At 42.8% G+C, this 13,610-nt stretch overlaps 1 pseudogene across 1 annotated transcript; it reads right to left on the bottom strand.

Annotated features, from left to right (window-relative positions):
* Positions 1-483: 483 nt before the first annotated feature.
* Positions 484-13,079, bottom strand: LOC143600284 (quinolinate synthase, chloroplastic-like; annotated as a pseudogene). Its single transcript, XR_013147453.1, has 7 exons — positions 12,344-13,079; positions 11,033-11,317; positions 10,729-10,944; positions 1,473-1,652; positions 886-1,391; positions 642-803; positions 484-555 (listed from the first exon to the last, which is right to left on the bottom strand). The product of XR_013147453.1 is annotated as a quinolinate synthase, chloroplastic-like (transcript).
* Positions 13,080-13,610: the final 531 nt, after the last annotated feature.

The raw sequence follows: 13,610 nt of genomic DNA, 5'->3' as shown, positions 1-13,610 counted from the left end.
GGCCCAATAGGGTCCTTATGGCACCAAAGTTCTAAATATATAGTAGTAGTAATAATAATAATAATAATAATAATAATAATAATAATAATAGTGGATTGATTATTTGGATCTGTCTGGTTTTGATGAATTTTAGGCATCCTTGAACCCAAATCTATTTAACTTTGATAATAAATAAAAACAACTATTTGCATGCAATTAAAATAAATCAAAATGATGAAGAAATCAAACATGAAACCATCACCCTCAGTTGAATTTATTAGTGTTATCATGACATAATTCGCGGACTCTGTAAAGAGTTAGCTACTTGTATAAAGTAGTGAAACAATGCTATGAAATTATAATGACAACATACACTGTTATACATGGCATGTCTTTGTATAATGTTGGCATGGCAAGTTTTGCTATGTCTCTCCCTCCAGTATTTGCCATCTTAAGGACAAATAAAAAATTCAACACCCCCGCAGGCGTAGCATATGAGTTCAACTATGTGTCTCTTCCATTGTTACCAGCACCAAGGATCTGATTAACAAGCTTCTCCGGCAGTTTTTTGGTTGCCTGAAATAAGAAACATAAATACACGTAAATAAACCCGCACGTAAAATTATTTTTCTTCATTTTTTGACATTACGAAAATAAATCACCTGATAATGTCTCATGTGCAGTATCGGCTCACAACCTACATCTGCAATTAATTTTCCTTTTGGTGTAAGCAAACTAAATCGTCCAGCTTCATGTTGCGCAAGACCATCTTTACCAAACAGTAGGCTAGTGCACACTTTAAGAAGTGAAGTGAGAGAGTTCATCTGTTGCATAATATTAAATTACTAAACTTTATCTAACACAATATATATTTTTATAAAAAAAAAAGTTGCTATAGACAACCACCTTCATATATGGACAGGAAGCACAGCCACCATGAAGAGAGCACCCCTCGCCACTTGCAACTCCCGGTATTACAGAAACGTTTAATACATCACCCAAATTTAGACCCATGGACGACTTTTGTGAAACTGTGGTAACTGAATCTGATGAAACTGGAAAAACTATTTCAACACTAACTTCCCTGTCCTAGAAGAGGCTTCTGAAGAACACAATAATTGACGAACAGCTGCAACAATGGATGTCACCATTCCTGATTCTGTTCCCAACACAAACTGAAGATGATCATCGGTGTTTCTATCGAGGGCTTCTTGTACCCTCGTTTTTATGAAATCTAATATGTTTTGGGTGGACCCCACCACCCCCATTCCTCTTCTTTTAGCTTCCATAGCCAACAAGAACATTTCACCAGGGACCTCAAAATGAGCGGTAAGAAATGCATCACAATACATGTCTTTAATCTTTTCCACAACTTCGTGCCCAAAAAGATGATGAACAATGCAAGTTCCGTCCTAAACACAAGCAATTCAATGAGCATTATAAACTATATTTATCAATAAGAAATATAAGTCATAACTCATACGCTTTATTACCTGGAAATAATGCAGCTTAGGTAACAATGCTTTGATTGAGTTTCTAGTATGTTCCGGATGTATCTTCGCTATTTCTTCATCTGTCATAACTGTCATTTGCTGAAACAACTCAATGATGTTTGCACCCATGTAAGAATCAGGCCCATACCATACATTCAAGTTCGGTACTTGAGCAAAAGCCTGATAAACAAAACATTAAACAAGTAAACAACTAAAGTAGAGTAGCATTTAGTGAAATAAAAGATACAGTTAATAATGTTGGTAGTTGTCACACCCGGCCCTGAGCGGCGGAAACAGCCGGGCGTGCACGAGTGGGGATTGATAATTAAGCACGGGCCATTGCAAAACATTCAAAGATTTTTATTGCGCATGAAATGTTTAATACAAATACATTACATTGTTTAAAGATTACATAAAAACATCCAAGTATAAAAACTGTTGAAGATTTCCACGCCATATCCCCTTTTGCGCGGCGGGTACAACCACGCGCATCGAAGGGATAGAACTAAAATCTTCCAAAAAGCTAGTTTTAGATGTTCAGCGTGAGGTGCTCTAAGTGTGACTCCATGCGCTACCTAGTTATCTCCTGAAAGACACGTAAAAATATTTGAATCAGTATAAACTGAGTGAGTTCACAAGTTTTAGTAACTTGATAAATCGTATTGCATCATAATCTCGATACAAATCATTCTGAAACATAATTCTGATAGCATTATTAAACACATGCTTGGTAAAACATAGATCTATCAACATATTCTGATAAACTCGTTGCGCGGTTCTCGCGCGAACATTTCTGGGAACTGTGCTCGTCTGTGTAAGTGGCGCTGCCACTACGAGCGAATAATACTGTAATACCGTCCCGCGGGTTACGCGCGGACGTTGTGCCGGAAAACAAGGCGCTCGTCTGCGTAAGAGGAGCGACCTCTACGAGCGGGCTCAAACCCATAGTACTGCCCCATGACCATACTAGGCACTCGTCTGTGTAAGAGGTGCGACCCCTACGAGTGGGCGGATCAAACCAGCAGTCCCTACCCTTAGAGTTCCAATGGTAGAGTGATCACTTACTCGAATCTGGTGCACTAACATTGAAATACCATAGATAACTGTTCGCATTGCTCATCATGAAACATAACTTAAACACGTAATCGTTTGCATAGCTTGTAAGTATACCATGATAAAACATTATTTAAGTACGTGTCCCTCGCCCCGAAAGTAGTTTAAAAACAGTGAAAACAGTGAAAATAGGGGCTGTGAGACTCACCTGTGGTTCTTGTTAAGGGATTTAGTCGAGATTCGGGTTTTCTTGGTGTTGGTCTTTGAATTTGAAGGTCTAGAATACGATGAAATAGCAAGAAGTATATAAGAAATAGGAGAATATAAGGTTTGGAAAGTAGATCTCAAGTTTATAACCTCGGCTTACCTAGTAACTGGAACGGAATCGAAAATAATGGATGCTTGGGAGATGATTAGTGCAAGTTTGCAGTTCTTTGAAGTGTGTTTTGAGTGATGATTTAGGTTACATATTTATAGGCAAACTCAAGGGAACACAGTCCCTTGCTTTAGGGGATTGAAATCTTTTCATATCTAAATGTAATGATGATAAAGTATGGAAGTTATTATTATTTACTTAAGAGTGGAGTGGTGGATAAAAGATTTTGATTTGATTTGGACAGAACATGCAGGTCTGGGGTTGGTGAGAATAGGGTGGCTGACAGTTGACTTTTCATGTTACAGTGTGCTTTTTCAGGTACTTTTGTCAGTGTACAGTAAAAAGTGGAAAATCTCTGAAACACGCTACTGTTTCCTTTCGGGCGGGAGTAATCTCCTTATAACTGGAGAATAGACTAAGTGTTCTGCGCGTATAACTTTGTGCGCATAGCTTTCTGCGTGTAGGACATTTCTTTGCTGCGGGTAGGTGCGTAACCTTCTCGCAGTTAGGGACATTTGAGTTTCATTTGTAGATTCTCCAGGTGGTCTTGGTATTTCAACATAGTGATCAGTCATGTTGAAGTCAATTCCATCTTGGAGCTTCAGACAAACTAGCTCTCAACGTTCCCGCCATGCGGGTAGGTTAGTTCCCCTCCCGCACGCGCATAATTGGTTTTGGGATGCACCCGCCTTAGCCTCATGCGTGACGGTCAACCCATTTAGGCAACATAAAGTTTCATGAAAAACATAAGGCCAAAACGTTCACGCATGGCGCATATAACAAATGCTCACGCTGGTTCTTAACATGGTGCGCTCGCGCAGGTTGCACATAACAACTGCACGCGCTGACTAACATGGCGCGATCGCGCAGGGCGCACATAACAAATGCACGCGCTTAATATTTACAATCACCTAATTATTAGGTTGATTACTTAGCTTATGGGTTTGGGAATTTACCGGTTGTCACATTCTCCCCTCGTTAAACGAATTTCGTCCCGAAATTTAGGAGACGTTGCTGTCAGAAGCCATGCTCTGAAAGAGGTGTGGGTATTTCGTGCGCATCTGGTCTTCTCTTTCCCAAGTGAATTCAGGCCCACGCCTCGAGTTCCATTGAACCTTTACTAACTTGATTTTGCTTCTGCGTAACTTTTGTTCTTTCCAATCGGTTACTGCTATAGGTTCTTCTACGAAGTGCAGCTGTTTGTCGATGTGAATCTCTTTCAACGGCAAAATCAACGTTTCGTCAGATAAGCACTTTTTGAGGTTGGACACATGAAACGTATTATGAACTCCACTGAGTTCGGCGGGTAAACGGAGTTTATAAGCAACCGGACCGATCCTTTCCAGGATCTCAAATGGTCCAATGTAGCGCGGATTCAACTTTCCTCGCTTGCCGAAACGGGGGACTCCTTTCCATGGAGAGACTTTCAAAAGTACTTTATCCCCTACTTGAAATTCCAATGGTTTCCTTCGCACATCTGCGTAGCTCTTCTGTCTGTCGCGCGCTGTCTTAAGGCGATCCCTTATCTGAAAAATCTTGTCTGTTGTTTCCTGGATCAATTCTGGACCAGTCATTTGCTTGTCACCTACTTCAGCCCAGCACAGTGGGGATCTACACTTGCGCCCATACAAAGCTTCGAACGGCGCAGCCTTAATGCTTGTGTGATAGCTATTGTTGTAAGAAAATTCAACCAATGGAAGATGAGTATCCCAGCTACCTTCGAAATCGATTGCGCACGCGCGTAGCATATCTTCCAATGTCTGGATTGTTCGCTCGCTTTGCCCATCCGTTTGAGGATGATAAGCCGTACTCATGTCAAGACGAGTACCTAAAGCCCCTTGTAACGATCTCCAAAACCTTGATGTGAATCGACTATCTCTATCAGAAATGATGGACACTGGGACTCCATGTTTTGAAACTACTTCTCGAATATACAGTCGGGCTAACTTTTCCATCTTATCGGTTTCCTTGATCGGCAGGAAGTGCGCTGACTTAGTTAGCCGATCCACAATAACCCATATTGTGTCATAACCCCCAGGTGTCCTTGGCAGTTTGGTGATGAAGTCCATAGAGATTTGTTCCCACTTCCACATGGGAATTTCTGGCTGTTGAAGCAACCCTGATGGTTTCTGGTATTCAGCCTTTACTTTCGAACACGTCAGGCACTTACTGACATACGTCGCGATGGCGCCTTTAAGATTGGGCCACCAATACAGCGTTTTAACATCTTGGTACATCTTGTCTGCGCCAGGATGTACGGAATACCGCGTCTTGTGAGCTTCGTTCAATACCTGCTCGCGCAATCCTCCCTTGAGAGGGACCCATATGCGGTTAGCGAAATATAGATTGCCGTTCTCTTTCAGTTCCAAACTTTTAACCATACCCCCAAGGCATTCGTTTTTAACAAACTCTGGTTTCAAGGCTTCTTGCTGAGCGTCTCGGATGCGGGTAGAGAGATCTGCATGAATGGTCAACCTTAGAGCCTTGACTCGTAGCGTTTTTATTCGCTCCTTCCTACTTAGCGCGTCTGCTACCACATTCGCCTTTCCAGGGTGGTACTTAATTTCACAATCATAATCATTCAACAACTCCACCCATCTTCGTTGCCTCATGTTTAAATCCTTTTGATCAAATATATGTTGAAGGCTCTTGTGATCCGTAAAGATTACACACTTTGTACCATAGAGGTAATGGCGCCAAATCTTTAGCGCGAAGACAACCGCTCCAAGTTCTAAATCATGCGTTGTGTAGTTCTTTTCATTGGTCTTGAGTTGGCGTGAGGCATACGCTATGACTTTGTCTCGTTGCATAAGGACACATCCGAGTCCCTGATGTGAAGCGTCGCAGTAAACGACGATGTCATCCGTCCCCTCGGGTAAAGACAAAATTGGCGCACTACATAATTTCTGTTTCAACAATTGAAATGCTGTTTCCTGACTTTCGCCCCAAACAAACTTCTTGTCTTTCTGAGTTAGCGCGGTCAGAGGTAGAGCTATCTTGGAGAAGTTCTCAATGAAGCGTCGATAGTAGCCAGCTAGTCCTAGGAATTGCCTCACCTCAGTTGGGGTTTTTGGCGCTTCCCAGTTTTCGATGGCCTTGACTTTGGAAGGATCAACGTGAATTCCTTTCTCGTTTACAACGTGACCGAGAAAGTGAACTTCTCTAAGCCAAAACTCGCACTTGGAAAACTTCGCATACAACTTTTCTTTCCTCAACAATTCCAAAATCGATCTCAAGTGTTGCTCATGCTCGGCCTTGGTCCGAGAGTAAATCAGAATATCATCTATAAACACAATCACAAACTTGTCCAAATATGGTTTGCATACGCGGTTCATCAGATCCATGAATACAGCCGGCGCATTAGTTAGCCCGAAAGGCATCACTAAGAACTCATAATGGCCGTATCTAGTTCGGAAGGCTGTTTTCGGCACATCTTCCTCATGGACCCTAAGTTGGTGGTATCCTGACCGTAGATCTATCTTCGAATAATAACTGGATCCCTGCAACTGGTCAAATAAGTCGTCAATCCTCGGTAAGGGGTACCGATTCTTGATTGTCAGCTTGTTCAGCTCCCTGTAGTCAATACACATTCTGAACGAACCATCCTTCTTCTTAACAAACAGTACTGGAGCTCCCCAAGGTGAAAAGCTTGGGCGTATGAAACCCTTATCCAATAGTTCCTGTAACTGATTGGATAGCTCTTGCATCTCAGATGGAGCTAATCGATAAGGCGCTCGAGCTACAGGCGCAGCTCCTGGGACCAAATCAATACGAAACTCGACTTGTCGCGGCGGCGGCAATCCGGGCAAATCTTCAGGAAAAACTTCTGGAAATTCGCGCACTACTGGTAAGTCTTCAATTCTTCGATCGTCTCCTTTCTTCTCTACGACATGCGCCAGGAAGGCGTAGCACCCTTTCCTTAGGCACTTTCGCGCCTTTAGGCACGAAATCAGTTTCGTCGCAACTCCCCTTCTTTCCCCTTGAATTACCAAGGTTTCTCCGTTCAACAGTGGGATCCGAACCTGCTTCTCATGGCAAATAACTTCCGCGCGGTTCTCGACTAACCAATCCATACCTACCACAATGTCAAAACTTCCCAAGTCTATTGGCAACAAGTTAATATTGAACCCGTGACCTCCCATGACTATTACACATTGCTCAGTTCTTTCGTTCGCGCATAACTGCCTACCATTGGCTAGTTCTATAGTATAAGGCGTGTCTAGCCTACTGGTTGCTAAGCCTAGGGAGTTTTTAAACTCAGCAGATATAAAGCTCAGGTCAGCGCCAGTATCAAATAAGACAGATGCAAAATGGCCGTTAAGCAAAAACGTACCGGTTACCACATTCGGCTCTTCTTTAGCTTCGCCTGCGCCGATCACAAAAGCTCTCCCGCGAGCTTGGTTCCCCTTTTGCGGGCAATCCCGACTAAAATGCCCTGGCTTTCCGCATGCGTAGCAGTTGTCATTGGCTCCAGCTTCTTTAGCACGGCAATTCACCGTCTTGTGTCCTGGCCTGTTACATTTGGCGCACGTGACGCTCGCGCATTCACCCTCGTGGTGGTACTTGCATTTGTTGCACCATGGGCGAGGCCCGCTGTATCCTTTTCGTGGTGGCTCCGCGGCCTGAATCGCGTAAACCCTTGCGCTTTCCTGCTTCTTGAACGGTGGCTGCTTGGAGTCGGACCCTCGGTGGTGAGAGTTCCATTTCCTCTTGAGATCAGAGGTTCGCTGCTCGGTTCCGCGCGTAGTTAACATACCCGCACGGACCGTATCCCTTGTAAGGGTGATGGCCCGCGCTACCGCCTCATCAAAGGTTGGAGGCGCTGCGGCGTTGAGCGGAACCCTAACAACAGGAGGTAACCCAAAAATATACCTCTCGATCTTCTTTTCCTCCGTGTTTGCCATGTCTGGCACCAACTGGCAAAGCTCATTGAACCGGTTGTTGTAGGCGTCGATATCCGTTCCTACCATGGTGTGGTTCCAGAATTCCTGCTGCAGACTCTGGATTTCTGCGCGAGAGCAGAACTTTCTCATCATCATTTCCTTCAGTTCCTCCCAGGTCTTGTGGAGAGCAACTTCTCGCCCCAAAGTTTTCGTTTGAAGCTTCCACCAAGACGAAGCTGCCTCTTGGAACATGCAGGTCGCGTAAAGGACCTTCTGGTTCTCACTACATCCGCTAATGGAGAGGACTGTCTCCATCTTGTCAATCCAGTTGTAGAGCCCAATGGCCCCTTCGGTTCCCTTGAATGGCCAAGGCTTACAGGCCATGAATGTCTTATAGGAGCATCCTTTGTCCAAGGCTCCTGATTCGGGTTCTGGGGTCTCGTTCTGACGACCCTGACTTGATTCGACCTTGCTGGCCTCATGTGTTGCGATCGCTTGCGCGATTATTTCCGCGAGTTCCTCGGGCGTCATGGTAATTCCCTTGGCTCTGGTTGGAGGCATTCTTGCTTAAACAGGGTGAAAATATATTAGACTTAGCGCATGTACTCTGAGTACATTATGTTATCATTATTTACTAGACAGTGTGACCCGTGTTCCTAAGTGTGTGTATAGTTTCTTTTGAAAATATTTTCTTTGAAAAATATTTCATGCGATTCCCCAACGGTTATAGTCTAGGTTAAAACTTCTTTTCCTAATTCGCTATAACCAGTGCTCTGATACCAATCTGTCACACCCGGCCCTGAGCGGCGGAAACAGCCGGGCGTGCACGAGTGGGGATTGATAATTAAGCACGGGCCATTGCAAAACATTCAAAGATTTTTATTGCGCATGAAATGTTTAATACAAATACATTACATTGTTTAAAGATTACATAAAAACATCCAAGTATAAAAACTGTTGAAGATTTCCACGCCATATCCCCTTTTGCGCGGCGGGTACAACCACGCGCATCGAAGGGATAGAACTAAAATCTTCCAAAAAGCTAGTTTTAGATGTTCAGCGTGAGGTGCTCTAAGTGTGACTCCATGCGCTACCTAGTTATCTCCTGAAAGACACGTAAAAATATTTGAATCAGTATAAACTGAGTGAGTTCACAAGTTTTAGTAACTTGATAAATCGTATTGCATCATAATCTCGATACAAATCATTCTGAAACATAATTCTGATAGCATTATTAAACACATGCTTGGTAAAACATAGATCTATCAACATATTCTGATAAACTCGTTGCGCGGTTCTCGCGCGAACATTTCTGGGAACTGTGCTCGTCTGTGTAAGTGGCGCTGCCACTACGAGCGAATAATACTGTAATACCGTCCCGCGGGTTACGCGCGGACGTTGTGCCGGAAAACAAGGCGCTCGTCTGCGTAAGAGGAGCGACCTCTACGAGCGGGCTCAAACCCATAGTACTGCCCCATGACCATACTAGGCACTCGTCTGTGTAAGAGGTGCGACCCCTACGAGTGGGCGGATCAAACCAGCAGTCCCTACCCTTAGAGTTCCAATGGTAGAGTGATCACTTACTCGAATCTGGTGCACTAACATTGAAATACCATAGATAACTGTTCGCATTGCTCATCATGAAACATAACTTAAACACGTAATCGTTTGCATAGCTTGTAAGTATACCATGATAAAACATTATTTAAGTACGTGTCCCTCGCCCCGAAAGTAGTTTAAAAACAGTGAAAACAGTGAAAATAGGGGCTGTGAGACTCACCTGTGGTTCTTGTTAAGGGATTTAGTCGAGATTCGGGTTTTCTTGGTGTTGGTCTTTGAATTTGAAGGTCTAGAATACGATGAAATAGCAAGAAGTATATAAGAAATAGGAGAATATAAGGTTTGGAAAGTAGATCTCAAGTTTATAACCTCGGCTTACCTAGTAACTGGAACGGAATCGAAAATAATGGATGCTTGGGAGATGATTAGTGCAAGTTTGCAGTTCTTTGAAGTGTGTTTTGAGTGATGATTTAGGTTACATATTTATAGGCAAACTCAAGGGAACACAGTCCCTTGCTTTAGGGGATTGAAATCTTTTCATATCTAAATGTAATGATGATAAAGTATGGAAGTTATTATTATTTACTTAAGAGTGGAGTGGTGGATAAAAGATTTTGATTTGATTTGGACAGAACATGCAGGTCTGGGGTTGGTGAGAATAGGGTGGCTGACAGTTGACTTTTCATGTTACAGTGTGCTTTTTCAGGTACTTTTGTCAGTGTACAGTAAAAAGTGGAAAATCTCTGAAACACGCTACTGTTTCCTTTCGGGCGGGAGTAATCTCCTTATAACTGGAGAATAGACTAAGTGTTCTGCGCGTATAACTTTGTGCGCATAGCTTTCTGCGTGTAGGACATTTCTTTGCTGCGGGTAGGTGCGTAACCTTCTCGCAGTTAGGGACATTTGAGTTTCATTTGTAGATTCTCCAGGTGGTCTTGGTATTTCAACATAGTGATCAGTCATGTTGAAGTCAATTCCATCTTGGAGCTTCAGACAAACTAGCTCTCAACGTTCCCGCCATGCGGGTAGGTTAGTTCCCCTCCCGCACGCGCATAATTGGTTTTGGGATGCACCCGCCTTAGCCTCATGCGTGACGGTCAACCCATTTAGGCAACATAAAGTTTCATGAAAAACATAAGGCCAAAACGTTCACGCATGGCGCATATAACAAATGCTCACGCTGGTTCTTAACATGGTGCGCTCGCGCAGGTTGCACATAACAACTGCACGCGCTGACTAACATGGCGCGATCGCGCAGGGCGCACATAACAAATGCACGCGCTTAATATTTACAATCACCTAATTATTAGGTTGATTACTTAGCTTATGGGTTTGGGAATTTACCGGTTGTCACAGTAGTACCCAAATGAGAATGAAGAACAACCTGTAAGATGGTTTGTACAACATTAGAAGTACATGTAATCGTAAGCACAAGTTCATGTGAATGAGCTTTTGTTTCTAGCGAGGTGTTTATGTAGACAACATGTAACGAAGGAGATGAACTAGAAGCTTCAGAAAGATAGTTCATGTATGCAAGGCTGGATGCAGCATCAGCCAATGAGCAGCCGATCTGTTCATCCGACATCCTGTACACACCAACCTGCAACAACAGTAGACCCATATAACTCACTAGGTGAATGAATAACAAACAAAACAATATATTTCACATTTGATAATATGATGATTACCTCGGGAAAACCTGCTTGATCAAGAATTGCACGAACATTTTCAGACATAAAATCGACCCCTAAAACAGATATGAATTTGCACCCTGCTTTCGCCATGTTAACAGCACTGTCGGCCATAACCAACGAGTCTGATATATGAATGTGAGGCCAAAGCTTTTGTGCAGCAGTTAGAACGCCTTGCACATCTGGATCCATGTAAAAATGTGCGACAACTCCAATTTGCTTTTCCTTTAACAAATTGGCAAGCTCTTGAACCTTCACATCATCAGGGAACAAATACCTAGCCTGTAATTACACTAAAGTTCAGCTGAAGCTTTAACAATTTAAAAATGCCAGAACGAAATAACCTGATCTGATACAATTAAAACTAGTGTTGTAAAATTGCGATGAGTCATTGATTAATCGCTAACTGGTACGCTACTGATTCGATTTCACCTAATCGAACCAACAAATCGGTAAGTCAGCCAAACCCAGTCTAAATCGGCCCAGATCGTTCAAATCGGTCAGATTTCTGTCAAAATCTTTAAAGTATTTGAAAAACTGTATTTATTAATACAATCCGATTAATAAGTTTGAATAACTATACATAAAATTTCAAAAAAAAAATTTGAATAAATATATATAATTTTCCAAAACTACACATAAATTTCCAATCTGATTATCTCAATTAATTGCAAGTCGGTTCCCCGCCCCCGATTAGAGGAGGGCAAAAGAACCGGTAACTGAACCAGCCCGAAAACGATTTGGAATCGATAGGAACCAGTTTGAGATTCTCTCCACCAAAACCAGTTCCAAACCGGTTAACTGAACCAAAAACCAGTCAAAAAAACAATCATAAACCGATTTCAACCTGAACCAAAACCGATTTGACTTTTTGTTGACCAAACCGAACCGGTTTAGGATTTGGAACAGGTTTGTGCACCTCTACCCCACCCTGCAACTAGCACCTAGCAAGTTCTACAACACTAAATAAAACAATGACAGTTCCTAACTACTGTATCAATCAATCACATCAACAAAACACGCAGAGCCGTCTAGGATGGAGAGACCGCCTTAGGCCCGATCATCCCAGAGGCCCAAATTTAAAAAATAAAAAATAAAAAAAATTATATAAACAATGTATTAGGCCCAATCACAAGTTTTGTTTAAACAATACCTAATACTCGATTACTCGATTACTCGAAATCCAAAGCATATACAATACTCGATTACTTTTTATATATGGGTTATCAAATTTATATTTTCCAAAGGCCCGAATTTTTTAGCGATTCACATAGACAACCCTGAAAACACGAGAACCAAATCCAATACCTGCGCCTGGGCAAACCCCCCTTTCGCCTCAACACCTTCCTTGGTAATCACCATAGACGGAAACGCCTCCCCGACCGTCGTCCCATCCCTCTCCGCCACAATCGCCTTGGTCCTCTTCTGCATACTAATCAACACATTATGCCAAGTATTAACCCTAGAATTAGAATCAAGCTTCAGATTGACTCCAATAACACTCAAATCTCCCAAATCCTCCGTCTTCAACGCCAACACTTCCTCCGGCGTGGCTCCGTCAAGCACCGAAACCAAACACGAGCAAAAGCCTCTCGTGATGTCCGAATCACTGTCCGCCGTAAACCGCATGGTTCCGTCGGTGTTCATCTTCACGTCCAGCCACACCTGTGCCGTGCATCCCATCACTCGATTGGAAACGGTTTTAATCGATTCGTTAGCTTCCGGTAGAAGCTTCGCGTAGTGTAAGAGAAGCTTGACTCGTTCGAGTGAGTCCGGCATAGATCTGAATTCGTTTGCGAGTGTTTGAAGCTTCGATAGAGCAGAGAGGTGGCGGTCTGACGTGGAAGATGAGGTGATGGTGACGTCAGCGTAGGGTAAGGTGGACCTAGGGTTTGCAGAAAGACGAATCGAAGAAGAAGAAGAAGAAGATATCATATTGGTTTTAAAGAAGGTGAAAGAGGTGAGTGGGAGTTTAGTGTTTGTGAGTGTGTTGTTGAAGCGAGAGATAGAAGAATACATGTTGAATGATGCAGACTCCATCTCGCCGGAGTATTTGCCGGTGGTGGTGGTGGTGGTGGTGGTGGTGAAGGAGGTCCAGAAGTGTTTAGTGAAGACGGGTGTGTGTGTGTGTGCGTTTTTATAATCTTTGATTAACTCGGGAAAGTATATAAAAATGGAATAAAACCTTTTTAAATTAATTAATTAGTGCAACTTTTTGTCAAGATCCCCACTACGCAATCGATTAATCTTTGATTTATCGTTAGTTTTTATTTCATTGATTAATTTTGGGCTAGTCGGTCAATTAATCGGTCAATGATCAAATCCGACCAAAATCGCGATTAATCGGACTTTTCTGGCGATGTTCCGACCAAAATCGGCAGTTTCTGACGAGATTCCGGCCAAATTCGACGGTTTCCAATAAGATTCCGGCCAAAATATATAGGTGTATATATATACAATTGAAAATTACATATAAAAATATGTGTGTGTATCTATGAAACTAAAAATTATGCATTAAAGTCTGATCCGATCAATCCCTGAAGAGGTAGGTCCCAGCAGAGCCCAGTTGGACCCG

The sequence above is a fragment of the Bidens hawaiensis genome, unplaced genomic scaffold (assembly GCF_021521415.1).
Source record: "Bidens hawaiensis isolate Kalapana, Puna unplaced genomic scaffold, B.hawaiensis_p1.1 tig00000237_1, whole genome shotgun sequence".
Lineage (NCBI taxonomy): Eukaryota > Viridiplantae > Streptophyta > Magnoliopsida > Asterales > Asteraceae > Bidens > Bidens hawaiensis.
This window is presented reverse-complemented; position numbering and strand designations above follow the sequence as displayed.